We start from the raw sequence: 13,055 nt of genomic DNA on the forward strand, positions 1-13,055 counted from the left end.
GATCTCAGCTCACTGCAAGCTCCGCCTCCCGGGTTTACGCCATTCTTCTGCCTCAGCCTCCCGAGTAGCTGGGACTACAGGCGCCCGCCACCTCGCCCGGCTAGTTTTTTGTATTTTTTAGTAGAGACGGGGTTTCACGGTATTAGCCAGGATGGTCTCAATCTCCTGACCTCGTGATCCGCCCGTCTCGGCCTCCCAAAGTGCTGGGATTACAGGCTTGAGCCACCGCGCCCGGCCCCTATTTTTTTTTTTTTTTTTGAGACAGGCTGTGTCCCCAGGCAGGAGTACAGTGTGTGTGATCATGGCTCACTGCAATACTCTGGTCTCAGAGAGGTGCCACCAGCCTGGTTAATTTTCATATATTTTTTAGAGACAGAGTCTTACTGTGTTGCTCTGGCTGGTCTCAAACTCCCAGGCTCAAGCCATCTGCCTGCCTCAGCCTCCCAAATTGCTGGGATTACAGGCGTGAGCCACCGCGTTCGGCTATAACGATTATTTTTAAGTATGTCTTTAAGAATTTTTTTTTTAATTGAGAGAAGGTAAACAGTTAATTTTCCAAGTGGCACAAAACAATGAAAATGTCCTACCCTGGAGCTCTCTTGACTTTCTCATAGGCGACTTTTTCTTTGTATTTCACATCATAAATAACCAAATTAAATGTAACACTATTCCACCTCTAGCCATAAGGTGCTCTCTTTCTAGTCTTGTTGACCCTAATGATTTGTAGGTGGGAAAAATCAGAAACCTAGGAAAGGGAAAACTCCTGATCTTTAATGCAGGTTTATGCTTTATATAGTAATTTGATGGGACCTCGCCGTCCCTGTCAGGTATGAATGTCATTTCACATCTGAACCCTCAGTTCATCAAGACTAAAGGACAGTTTAACATAAACTTATAACTGCATGCAGTAAGTCATAAACGGACGCTGTTGTTGCAGATTAACCTGCGTAAATAATACGCGCCCAGAAGGAAGTGAGTACCCGGGGTTGCCACGCCGGGTCTGACGGTCAGTTTTCCTCAGGCACCCTTCCCAGTACCTGAGCAGCTCCCTCTCGAATCCCCAACACTACGTGTGGGAACGTGCACTGAATTCCTCTTTAAAGAGGCCACTGGAAGGCGTGGCTGGAAGGGGACGCGCTCTAGATCCCCTGGTCCCAGGGCGGGTGGACTCTACCGCGCTTTCGGGGCGGGGCCCAGGGCTCCACCTGGGGCGGGGAGCGGAGGGCTCTGGGCGCAGGTGCAGCTTCTCCCGCCTGGTGCGGGGCCAGGCGGCCGCCGCCGGCTTAGCGGGGGAACTTCGCCTAGTCCTCGGAGCTGCGGTTACAGCGTCATTTTGCCTGAGTTGGATCATGCTCGTCCACCCGTCCCGTGTAAAAATAACAGGTGAATACCCTATGTGGGGGGTTCTTCATCGCCGCCGCCTTTTCCAGAAGCTTCCAGTCACAGCCACTGCCACGGTCGCCACAAATGCTACTGCAGAGCCCGCTTGCCCAGCAGCGTCACCGGCGCCTGCCCTGCCTCTTCACCCAGCCTTTGATTCCCCCTCCTTTGTCGGATGGTGTCTGCGGCGGGGAGGCGGTGACACTAGCCCGAGTGGGGCGTGGAGACCGACTAACACAAAGGGCGGAGTTCCGGACCGCACCCCTCCGCCGCCTGCCGCTTGGTACGTCCCGCTTCCCCGCCCTGCAGTTCGCGGAGCCTGGCTGAGCAGCAGGAGGGGCGGGCGCTGGGGGGGCGGGGCGGTCACGCCGCCCGTCCCGTGCCCGCGGGAGTCACGTGTCCGCGGGTGTCACGTGCTCGCGTCGCAGCCAATCGCGGGGCGGCCCTGTCCTGGGAGCGAGGAGGCTGTGGTGAGAGACGGACCGAGACCGGAGATGTTTTCAAGCCCGGCCCCGGCGGTATTACAGGCGGTTGCAGCGGCGACGAAGACAACGACAGCGACGGCCACGCCGAGGCACTCGTTCCGGGGGTGAAGCCTCCTGCGCTGGCTTTGCCTCGGGTCCGTGCGGGTGAGGGGGGCGTGGCGACAGGAAAGGAGGAAGGAGGGGCGCGGTTTCGAGCTTGTCCCCGGCGCCTGAGAGGAGACCCCCTCAGTTCTGCGCTGCTCCCGTTCCCCCGCCCCAGAGCAAGGTAGGGGACGCGCCCTGCCCGCCCCACCCGGCCCCGACGCGTCGCCCGCCCAGCCTGGCCCGGGCCGCAGCCCGCCTGACAGTGACAGGCCGTTAGTGCCCCCCGGCGCGGGTCTGCCGCCGGGGCCCGTCCTGCTTGCCCGCCTGCGCCGGCCCTCCCGCGTCTTGAGCCGCGGCCGCAGGGAGCCGCCCAACTGGGGCGGGGCGGCGCCGGCGGACGGGGCGGGCCGGGTGGAGCGACCGGCGGGCTGGCCTCGGGGCGGGCGGCCCCTCACCGCGGCTGTCGGGCCTGGCGCTGCCGGCCGGCCTCCCGGGAACATGGCGGGCCGGAGGAGCCGTGTCGTTGCGAGTGTGAGTGTGCGCTGGCCGAGAGGGCGGCGCTGGCGTGCGGCTTCGCCCGCGGGGGCGGGCGGCCCGCGGGCCCGCGCCCGGCCGCGCGTCTCCGTCCCCAGCCGACGCCGGGGATTCTGCTGGGGCCGCTCGGGCCGGGAGCGTTGGAGGTATTTGGGTCCTGGGAGACGTGGATGAAAGCAAGAAGGGGAAATTGCTGCTTTAGTCGTGTCCGGGGAAAGAGCTGCCACTCTACAGTTCTGTCTTAAATGTCGGCGTAATCTAACCTTGCCGCATTGGGCAGGCAGTTCATCGTTTTTCAAGTGCCCGCTTGAGATGCTTCAAGACCCCTGGAGCACGTCAGGTGCTTAGATCTCGTTTTGAGGAGTGATGTGGAATGACGCATCCTTCCAGATCCCAAAGCGTTGAATCAACGGCTGTACAAAGAGGTATCCGAAGCTTAGCTGACAGCTGTTTTAGTAATAACAGTAAGACGCTGTCTGGGATAGGAAGTTACTGTTGCACTCGTTGAAACCTTAGGAAACATTTAAAGCAGTGTTGTCACAGGGATTGTAATTTCCACTGGACACCCGTGGTTAAACTGCGAACTAAGGTGAAGTGTGTTGCAGATCCAGTGCTGTGTATGTAATGATTCGGAATTATCTCTAATCCTAAAGTTGAAATGAGCCTGCATCTTCCGTCATGTATTTCGTTTTCATTTTAGAATGGTTTGTGTAAATTATAAAGAAAGGCTAGTGAAATAGATATTTTAACATAAATTAACTGTATTAAAAACATATGCACGGCCGGGCGCGGTGGCTCATGCCTATAATCCCAGCACTTTGGGAGGCCGAGGTGGGTAGATCACCTGAGGTCAGGAGTTCGAGACCAGCCTGACCAATATAGTGAAACCCCATCTCTACTAAAAATACAAAATTAGCCAGGCGTGGTGGCGCATGTCTGTAATCCCAGCTACTTGGGAAGCTGAGGCAGGAGAATCGCTTGAACCCGGGCGGCAGAGTTTGCAGTGAGCCGAGATCGTGCCACTGCACTCCAGCCTGGGCAACAAGAGCGGGACTCCTTTTCAAAACAAACAGAAAACAAACAAAAAAACCAAAAACATATGCTGAAGTAGGACGTTAGAAATCTTGGGCACAGATCTGAGTTTCTTCAATTGTTATACAAAGCCTTTCCTGGAGATTAGCTCAGAACTGGCCGAACATATGCTCTATTGGTGCCAAGTGGCTTAAAAGCAAAATGAAATAGTGTCCACTGTGTAAGATGAATTCGTTATATTAACTAATCTTGTTGAGAAAAATCTTTAATTTGGATTAAAGGCGAAACCTTTAAAGATTTGAAATATTTTCCCCTGGAGATTATAGACAAGGGGAGATAGGTTTTACTGCTTAAGGATCTTTTATATTTGATACAGGCACTGAATACATTTCTGAAGCTCTACAGGCATCTTGGCTAAGGTCAAGTTTAACTCGTTATGTGTTTTATGTTAGAGATAGACGAGGTGTTAAAATGGAAGGAAAATGAGTGTTAAGTGTACTTATGTAAGATACTTTTGATGTTCTTAATCTCATAGTTCTCATAGTAGTTGTTAAGAATTAGTTATTGGAATAATTTCATGAACTACGCAGAACTGGGAAAGTGGAAATCTCTGGGTGTGTATTCCATGAAGAATATTTGAGGAGGAGTAAAGAGAACAAAAATATTCAGACGAGGAAAGAATTTAGCTGAAAATACATCGTGCAGACTTACACTGGTTAATACCAAAGGGGGAAAAAGAGCCTGAATTTTATTTGCAGACTAGTGTCCAGCTGGTAGAATGAGTTTAAAAGGAAGATGTTTTTATCAAGCTGTCGATATTACTTTTTTCCCTATGGAAGTTGGAAAACATGACTGATACTCTTTTGAAGTAGATTGGAGAAATGGTAGGATATTTGGAAAACACTTCGTTGGAGAAGAGATTTTATTCTTAAAAAAATATTGAGTGGTTGTAAAAGTATCATTTTGATTTCTTGCTATTAGCTGAAATCGTAAACTTGGCTGAGACGTAAACTTTTCTTTAAACCATTCTTACGTTTTAATAGCATTATTTCAGTCCAAAAAGAGGATGGTTAATGGAGTCATTTCCATCATAGTTCATAAGAGGTTTTTCCTACTACTTTCTGTATATAGACTTAGTCATATTAAAGTAACATGTATCAGGTGGTCATGAAGAATTTGTCTAATAATTGCTGTAGATTGCTTAAGAGCTCTTGACACTGCTTTCTAACTTGGAATTTGTTGCTTACAACATGTATTTGTAAAATGTGTATGCCTTGTAAAGGGTACGGTGTTGAGATTTATCCTTGGGACTGGAAGGGACTTCTGATTTTCTTACTTATTTCCTTTATTTTTACACATGAGAAAATAAAGGTGAAAAGACTTAAAGCTAGTCGGCAGCTAGTTAAAAACAACCTGTGGTTTGACCGAGAGGTTTCTTTCTGTGAAGATGCTAATTTGCCTCTTTAGAAGTTTTATGGAGTTGTGGAAAGGACGTTGAAATGTAAGTGAGAAGGCCTGGGTTTAAATTCTTGATTTATCACTTCCTGACTTCCTAACAATGGTTTTTGACATATCGCATTCACTTTCGGAACCTTGCCTTCTATCAGCTGCAACTTTAAAAATACAATAATAATAATAACCTTGCCTTTTTAACCTGCAAAAGTAATTTTCCTGCATAATTTAATGTTCTGTGGAACAAATGAGAATACTTTAGGAAGCACATTGTATGCTGTAAACTTCTGTGCAACGTGGTGATGTTATTTTTAAAGAAAATAAAATTCTTAAAGCGTAACAGGGTGTTTAGATCCCTGGATTTTTGCATAGCCCTAGCTTTGTTTTCATCTTCTGCTGTTTTACAGATTATAATTCCTGTAGATACATTTTCTGATTCCCACTTAGTTCTAACCTTAGTTAGTTAGAACTAAGCTGCTTATGAACATTTTAAATATTGCAATTATTAGTCTGACTTTCCCTGAAGAATGTGAAGTTTCTTTAGCATTTGAAAATATTCTCATATATATTCATGCATTCATAATCTGTTTCTGTAACAGACAATGGCTTTTTAAAAGTAATAGTGAAAGTAATCTTAGTAGCAATGTTAATTTATTTGACTCTTGCTAGTTTTCAGATACGGAAAAGCAGGAGATGATTTCCTTTAAAAACTCGTCTTTGAATAGTTCATGTTAAGGTTATCTGGTATATCTAAAATATGAGTGTTGAAAACAGTTTTTGTTTGCCTTTGCTGTTAAGTTTGAAACCTCTTAGTGCTTTAAATTGATCATCCTGGAAACCAACATCAGTATTGTAGTATTACATAGATTATCGGAGTTTTTATAGTCTTGAAAATAAAGCTGCTAATAATCATAGATAATATTTGCTGAACACTTAGAATATGCAAATCTCCGTTTTAAGTGAAACATTTTAGGTAATTTTCATAATAACCTTGTAAAATGGAGAGGAAACTGAGGCTGTGAACAGTTACGTGATGTGTAGATTTTACACACTAAATAATAGATTTCATTGTCCTGCTTTATTAACCATTTATCTGCTGTGCCTCTAATTAAGTTGGTTTTCTAAGAGTTTTAAGGCAGGGATTCTTAAATTTCAGATTTCATGAAAAACGTTTGGGGGCCAGCTATTCTACCTTCTTGGTGGTCCGAAGGAAAAAAAAAAAAAAAGAAGTACCCTTATGGGAATCATAGAACATAGGCCAGCAATCCTTTTTATGAGATGGAGATATACTTGTTGCTGTGGTGGTGGTTTTTTATTAGTTGTCAGAGCACAGTATTCTTACCAGCTACGGAAAGGGCCATGGTTGTTCATATAATATGAGGCTATCCTAAAAAAAATTCCACCTTTCTCTTGATACCATTCTTCTAAAGAGACATTCTTTCGTCACAGTGACTGAAGAAAAAACTAACCATACTCATTTAGGACTTTCATAAGGGAACAGATCCAGCAATAGAAAATTTGCTGAGTTTGTCCAGCTTAGAAAACAGTATCCAAGATCAGGTTTTCTGATTAGTGCGATCCTCCAAAATTCTGAAACTTAAATTCAAACATAAGTCCTTAGAAAATTCAGTTGTAACATGGAGACATTTCCAACTTGAAGGAGGTAGATTATGAAGCTGCAAGTTATAGGGTGGAAGTCATTTCTTTTTCTCTGACTTTAAAAAAATTCTAAAAATTAAAAAAATTGTGTCATCTTTGGCCAATTCCTTAACATCTGTTTATTGGGCTAAAATTATTTCAAAATATGTAATAGTTTACTTTTCTGGTTATCAGTGTGTATTTAGGCCATAACTGGGAAAAATAACACAAATGTTAGCGATAAGTACATTTTTAACTATCTTGTGTCTGTTATCTATATTATTTTGACAATATAAGATTAATAATCTTTAATAATATGCATAGGTTGGGGAATTGTTAACCTTTTAAAATAAATAGGGTTTTTTGTTTGTTTTTGTTTGTTTTAGAGCCAAGGTTTCACTATGTTGCTCAAACTGGTCTTGGTCTCGAACTCCTGACCTCAAGCAGTCCTCCTGCTTCACCCTCCCTAGTAGCTGAGATTACACGTCTTAGCCACCTTACCTGGATATATAGTCTCTTATTGTAACAATAGCAAGGAGTTATAATAGACCTCTATAGCTTCTCAGATTTCAGATTGTTCCTCCTACATAGGAGTTTTGTTGGCATGCTGACTTCTAATAGAGAACAAAAACCATTTGTGGCTCTCTCTTCTGCCTAGAAATAGCTATATTGACTCTCAAGATAAAAGAAAATAGTACCTTAAAAATTATAGTGCTTTGTAGTTCACACAGTGCTTTTTACATCTGATTCTCTTTTGAACCTCACAGCTCAGTAAAGCAAAACGAGGATTGTCAGGTAATCTGATGATACTGAGCCATGGATTGAATCCAGGTTAAAATTATCTGGAGTAATGTTAGATTCCTTTGAAATTCACTCATGAAAGAGAAGCATTAGCAAACCTAAAGGAAGAGAAAGGAGAGACATGCACTTTTATTTTCTCCCACGAAATTCAAATTGTACACAACTTTCTATTCTGTTTACTCTTCTGATACAGAGTAGAGGTAAACATTAAAAACATTCCTTGTACAGCTTTAATAATTAGTGGTAATGGGCCAGGCGCCTAGTGGCTCACTCCTGTAATCCCAGCACTTTGGAAGGCTGAGGCTGGCAGATCACCTGAGGTCAGGAGTTTGAGACCAGTCTGACTAACATGGTGAAACCCTGTTTACTAAAAAATACAGAAAAATTAGCTGGGTGTGGTGACGCACCCTTGTAATCCCAGCTACTTGGGAGGCTGAGGCAGGAGAATTGGTTGAACCTGGGAGGGGGAGGTTGCAGTGAGCCAAGATTGAGCCACTGCACTCCAGCCTAGGAGACAGAGCGATGCTATCTCAAAAAAAAAAAAGTTTAGTTCTAATGGTTAATGATGATAAAGACGATTAGATAAGAAAATTAAAATTTCATAACACATTTCCTACCGTAATTTGCACAAGAATATTGTAATTAGGAATAAAGCCTTGACTTGCATTCCAGTGTTCCATGTTAGTCTTGGAACCACTGAGTTAAAATAAATCCTTTCTACCAGAGTTTAATTCTCACTACGTGGGAGTTACTTGGTAATCAAGGAAAAGAACTTCTTTTGAGCTTCTGTATGCTGCATACTATTAGATACCTTCATATATGTTACATGTAAGTGTAGATATCTTAAATATCTAGTTAAGAAAACACTTCAGAAAGTTGTTGCCAGAATATCTCTAACTGGATCTTTTTTACTCAAGGACTTAAGTTGAAATTTATAAATTATATAAATTTAAGTTTGTTACTTTGAGAAATTTTTTCTTAAGATCAGTCCAATTCACTAATATATTTATAGTTGACATGATCATCCAGTAGTGGTTATTCAGCCTTCAGAAATTATGCTTATCTTCCAGGATTTGTAAAAACATATCAGGAGTGAAGAACATTCTTTTTTTTTTTTTTTTTTTTTGAGATGAAGTCTCACACTGTCGCCCAGGCTGGGGTGCAACTCGGCTCACTGCAACCTCCACCTCCCGGGTTCAAGCGATTCTCCTGCCCCATCCTCCCCAGTAGCTGGGATTACAGTCACCCGCTACCATGCCTGGCTAATTTTTTGTATTTTTAGTAGAGACAGGGTTTCACTATATTGACCAGACTGGTCTCAAACTCCTGACCTCATGATCCACCCACCTCAGCTTCCCAAAGTGCTGGGATTACAGGCGTGAACCATTGCTCCCTGCTGAGAATTCTCTTTAAGCTGCAGTTGAATATGACCAAACACCACCACCACCATCCCCCTCTTTACTGTGTTTCTATTTGTCCTCATGTTATTGAAAGTAAGCAAGAATGGTTTACAGCAAATTGGCTTACTCATTCTTTCCCTTGTACTTTTTCATCCTTTGAGGCTCCTCCTCTTCCTTCAGGCACTAGCGCTCGTTCTTGGAAGGGCTCATTCAAAATTAATCTATACTTACATACCTATATTTGTGTTGTTAAACTTGAAAATTATATTACCACTTTCATTTTACATTAGCTAACACATGAGAAAATAATCACTTGCATTTTCTCTACTGTGACTTGACACATCATATCCTTTGGCCATTTTTCTCTTTTTTTCTTACTCAAAACTTCTAGGAGTAGCAATCAATAATTTAAATAATATTTTAACATTTTTATTAGGGTTTTACAGCATGAAATTGTATGCTATTGTTTAAAGACTATAATAAAAAGATTATTAATTCTCCAACCTCCTTTTGCATAATCTTTATATATTAGTGATTATTAATCTTCTATATGTTACAAATATTATTTTATAGCACCATTGCCACTTCAGAAACCCCAGAAGAAACAGGCTCTCTCCAGAGTACTACTGCCTTATTGGGGTGATTAGTCTTCATGCTCTTTTATTATTCCATTCACACTCCTAGTCTAAGAATTTCCCCTCCCTATAGCTTTTGTATACTCAGACGTTAGGGTGGGAGTAGCAGAAAACAGAATCTTTTGAGCATAGGGGAAACATGTAGTCTCACACTTGAGTCATATTCATTAGGAAGTGCTAATAGACTGGCAGAGGTATAATTACAACTACTCCATAGTTGATCATAGGCAGCTGAGGTTCAAGTTAAATCATTTAAAGTTACACCTATCTAGTAAAAGTGATGGTGACTGTATTGCTTCTTTTCAGTACTGCACCTTCAAAGATGATGATATTAAAAGAAAAGATAAAATGATAAATTTAGACGCTTTAGGGGAAAAATATGTAATTTGTATTATGATTATGGATTTTTACAAGGAGTAAAAGTGAAAAGTCATGAAGTATTCAGTCTGAAAATGTAATGGGTTCTTGAATTTGAAAGTCTTTGGAATTTTTATCTTCTCATTTCTGAATTTTCCAGTTTTACCACAATGAACAAGTACTGTAGATATAATGAAGTTTTTATTAGTTTTATTTTTAGATATGGGTTCTTGCTCTATTGCCCAGGCTGGAGTACAGTGGTGCCATCATAGCTCCCTGCAGCCTCAAACTCCTGGTCTCAAGGAATCCTCCTGTCCCAGCCTCTCTTGTAGCTAGGATTACAGGCGTATGCCACCATGCCAGACTCTGGATGTAGTGAAGTTTTAAACACATAATTAACAGTTTTTAAAGGAATGTCTCTAGGTACAGCACTACATTTAGCATTGTTGAGGCAGGGATTTGTGAAGCTACAAGTGAAGGCAGTATTATAGTATGTGTCTTTTTAAGAATTCATACTCAGGAAACAAAATACAGACATAATCACATAGGAGGATAGTATTATTCCTTAATCATCCAAATTGCTTTCTTTTTTTTTTTTGTTTTTTTCTTTTTGGAGAAGGAGTCGTCGCTCTGTCACGCGCGCCAGGCTGGGAGTGCAGTGGCCAGATCGTCCGCGCACTGCAGTCTGCGCCCACTGGGCTTTTACCCCCTTCTCCTGCCTCTTCCTCCCGGGTAGCTGGGACCACAGGCGGCCGCCACCTCGCCCGGCTAGTTTTTTGTATTTTTTTAGTAGAGACGGGGTTTCACCGTGTTAGCCAGGATGGTCTCGATCTCCTGACCTCGTGATCCGCCCGTCTCGGCCTCCCAAAGTGCTGGGATTACAGGCTTGAGCCACCGCGCCCGGCCCCAAATTGCTTTCTAGTTGATGTGGAAAGGAACATGGTAAGCCGTGTAAAGAAACAAATCATTCTGTTTTGTTCTCTATTCCATCACGTTGTAAATGGTTAGCATATATTTATTGAATGAATGAGAAATCACCTCAGTGACAGTGGCAAGAGGATGGTCTGACTGGCATAAGAGGATGAACTGGGACTAAAAGTGGGTAGTAGTTAAGAACAGCCACAATTGCTAGGATGAGGGGCTTAATAAAAATTAATTTCCAAGGTGGGAAATGATATAATATGCATTTTCTTAGAAAGTAATTCTAGAAGTATAGAATTTAAATAGGAGGTAACTATTTAGAAAGGTTCTTAAGGTTTTAGGCCCCAGTTGTAAGCACATATCTGAAGAAGGCATTCTCTGTTTATGGGCAACTTAAAATCTAGCAAGAAGAGGTAATTACCTAAAATCAAGATGCATAATTAGGAAGAGGTTGTGTGTGTGTTTTGAAGTTGTAGATTTTTTGGTAAATGTGAGTTCGGGGGAAAGGACCTGTGTGTTTTAGGTACTGAAATAGGTCTCTTCAAAGAGGCCGAGAATCACTGACTTGGAAATGTAGGTTCAGTTTTTGTTGTAGAACTCTTAGATTCTTAGCGAGTCCTTAATTTCTTTTTTAGGCGTTACTTTTATAATTCCTTTAGTAAACCTGCTTAACATTTGCACCATCAGTGACATTTGCCTTTTCTCCCCGATTCAAAACATTTGTGTGGTTATATGTCAGAAAGTGTTCTTTTTTAAAAATAAAACCAAGCCTGGCACAGTGGCACATGCCTGTAATCCCAGCTACTCCAGAAGGTTGAGGTGGGAGGAGCATGAGTTTGAGCCCAGCCTGGGCCAAAATAGTGAGACTCCATCCACAAAAAGAGGAGTTTTGGCTGGACACAGTGGCACACACCTGTAATCCCATCACTGTGGGAGGCAGAGGTGAGAGGATTGCTCGAGGCCAGGATTTTGAAAGTAGCCGGGCCAACATAATGAGCTTCCATCTCCGTAAAACTAAAAAAAAAGTAAAAACCAACCAAATACACTCTTATTCTTTTGCATTGTTGTTGGAGTTTTCAGAGTATCAGCCTTTTCATACTACTTTCTTTCAGCTATTAGGATACAGTGAAATTACTCTGTTCTGGTCCCTCGTTACCATATTTCTCCTTCTCATCAACATGCTTTGTCAGGGAAAACAGTTTATAATTCTAAATGACTTTGGTCAGAAGAGCTACCACTGACATATAATGGTACATTAAACCAGTTTAAAGTGTGTTTTCCTTTGAATGCCCTGGAATGTACGGTTGTTCTGAAATCTAGTGTATACTGTAGGAGGTAGGTTTATGTTGGAGAGTAAGCAGGATAAAGAAAAAGGTAGCAGATCAAGACTAAAATAAAGGCCAAACAATTCAGTCCTGGTATAGTCATGGAAGTGTCAATTTTAATCTGTAATTTGAGCAGCGTTGTAACCCATGATATTGTTGGATCAGGGTGGAAATGATGTTGTATGTAAGTCAGAAATACTTTGTTACTTGGATTGCTGTCTTGTAGGGATTGATTTCAGCTCTCCGCAACTGCATCAAGAATTTGGACATAGTTTTTAGGATCTCAGGCTTATATTGCAGAGGCAGGGATTAATGTAAACTATTCTGGTTTCTTAATGACCTGTCCCAATCTCATTTATCTTGTGTACCACTGCTAAAACTGTATCCATTATTTAAATAATTAAAAAATCCTTTCATTTAAGGCTAAAGTATGTGCCTGTCATTTTTATAGAAAGCGGTAAAAGTGAGACAGGGCACTTTTGGGGATTAAGCTGTGAGTAATACTTAAGAGTAGCACCAGCCTTATTTATAATTGTTATGATATGTTGCAAAGATTGGCTGCAATAGCCTATGTTTTGGAGGGGGCCACAGAGGGGGCAAAAATAAAATACAAAAAAAATTTATTTAGAATATTTTAGATAATTTAAAAGGTACAAAAAATAGCATGATCTTTCCCTTTTCTCTAGACCTATTTAAATCCTTTTGTTTCTTCATGGTTCATCTCAACTGTGACTTATTCAGTGAAGCCTGACCTCTTCCATCTTAACTCTGTTGAACATTATATATAGTATTGAGAGCAGTGTGACTAGAGGAGTTGAAAGTAAGATTTATATATGAGGTAGGAATGTACCTAGAAATCTTGTGAAAGCTAAACTTCAACACTCCACTATATGCAGAACAAAACTGATAAAGTATAGATTTGAGAGGAAAGAAACAAAATAATTATTTTAGGAAGATCAGTTGTGTGGCGCAATAGGTCTAAAAGGAAGTGGTGAATTGCCAACTCATTTT

General features: G+C 42.2%; 1 protein-coding gene across 1 annotated transcript in view; it reads left to right on the forward strand.

The window, feature by feature from the left end:
- The first annotated feature begins 424 nt into the window (after positions 1-424).
- Positions 425-13,055, forward strand: part of ANKRD12 (ankyrin repeat domain 12) — a 139,023-nt gene continuing 126,392 nt past the window's right edge. Inside the window, 1 exon segment of the mRNA XM_017864677.1 lies at positions 425-1,383. The gene's annotated coding sequence lies outside the window, so the exon portion shown is untranslated.

This window comes from Rhinopithecus bieti, unplaced genomic scaffold (assembly GCF_001698545.2).
Source record: "Rhinopithecus bieti isolate Rb0 unplaced genomic scaffold, ASM169854v2 scaffold_73682, whole genome shotgun sequence".
Lineage (NCBI taxonomy): Eukaryota > Metazoa > Chordata > Mammalia > Primates > Cercopithecidae > Rhinopithecus > Rhinopithecus bieti.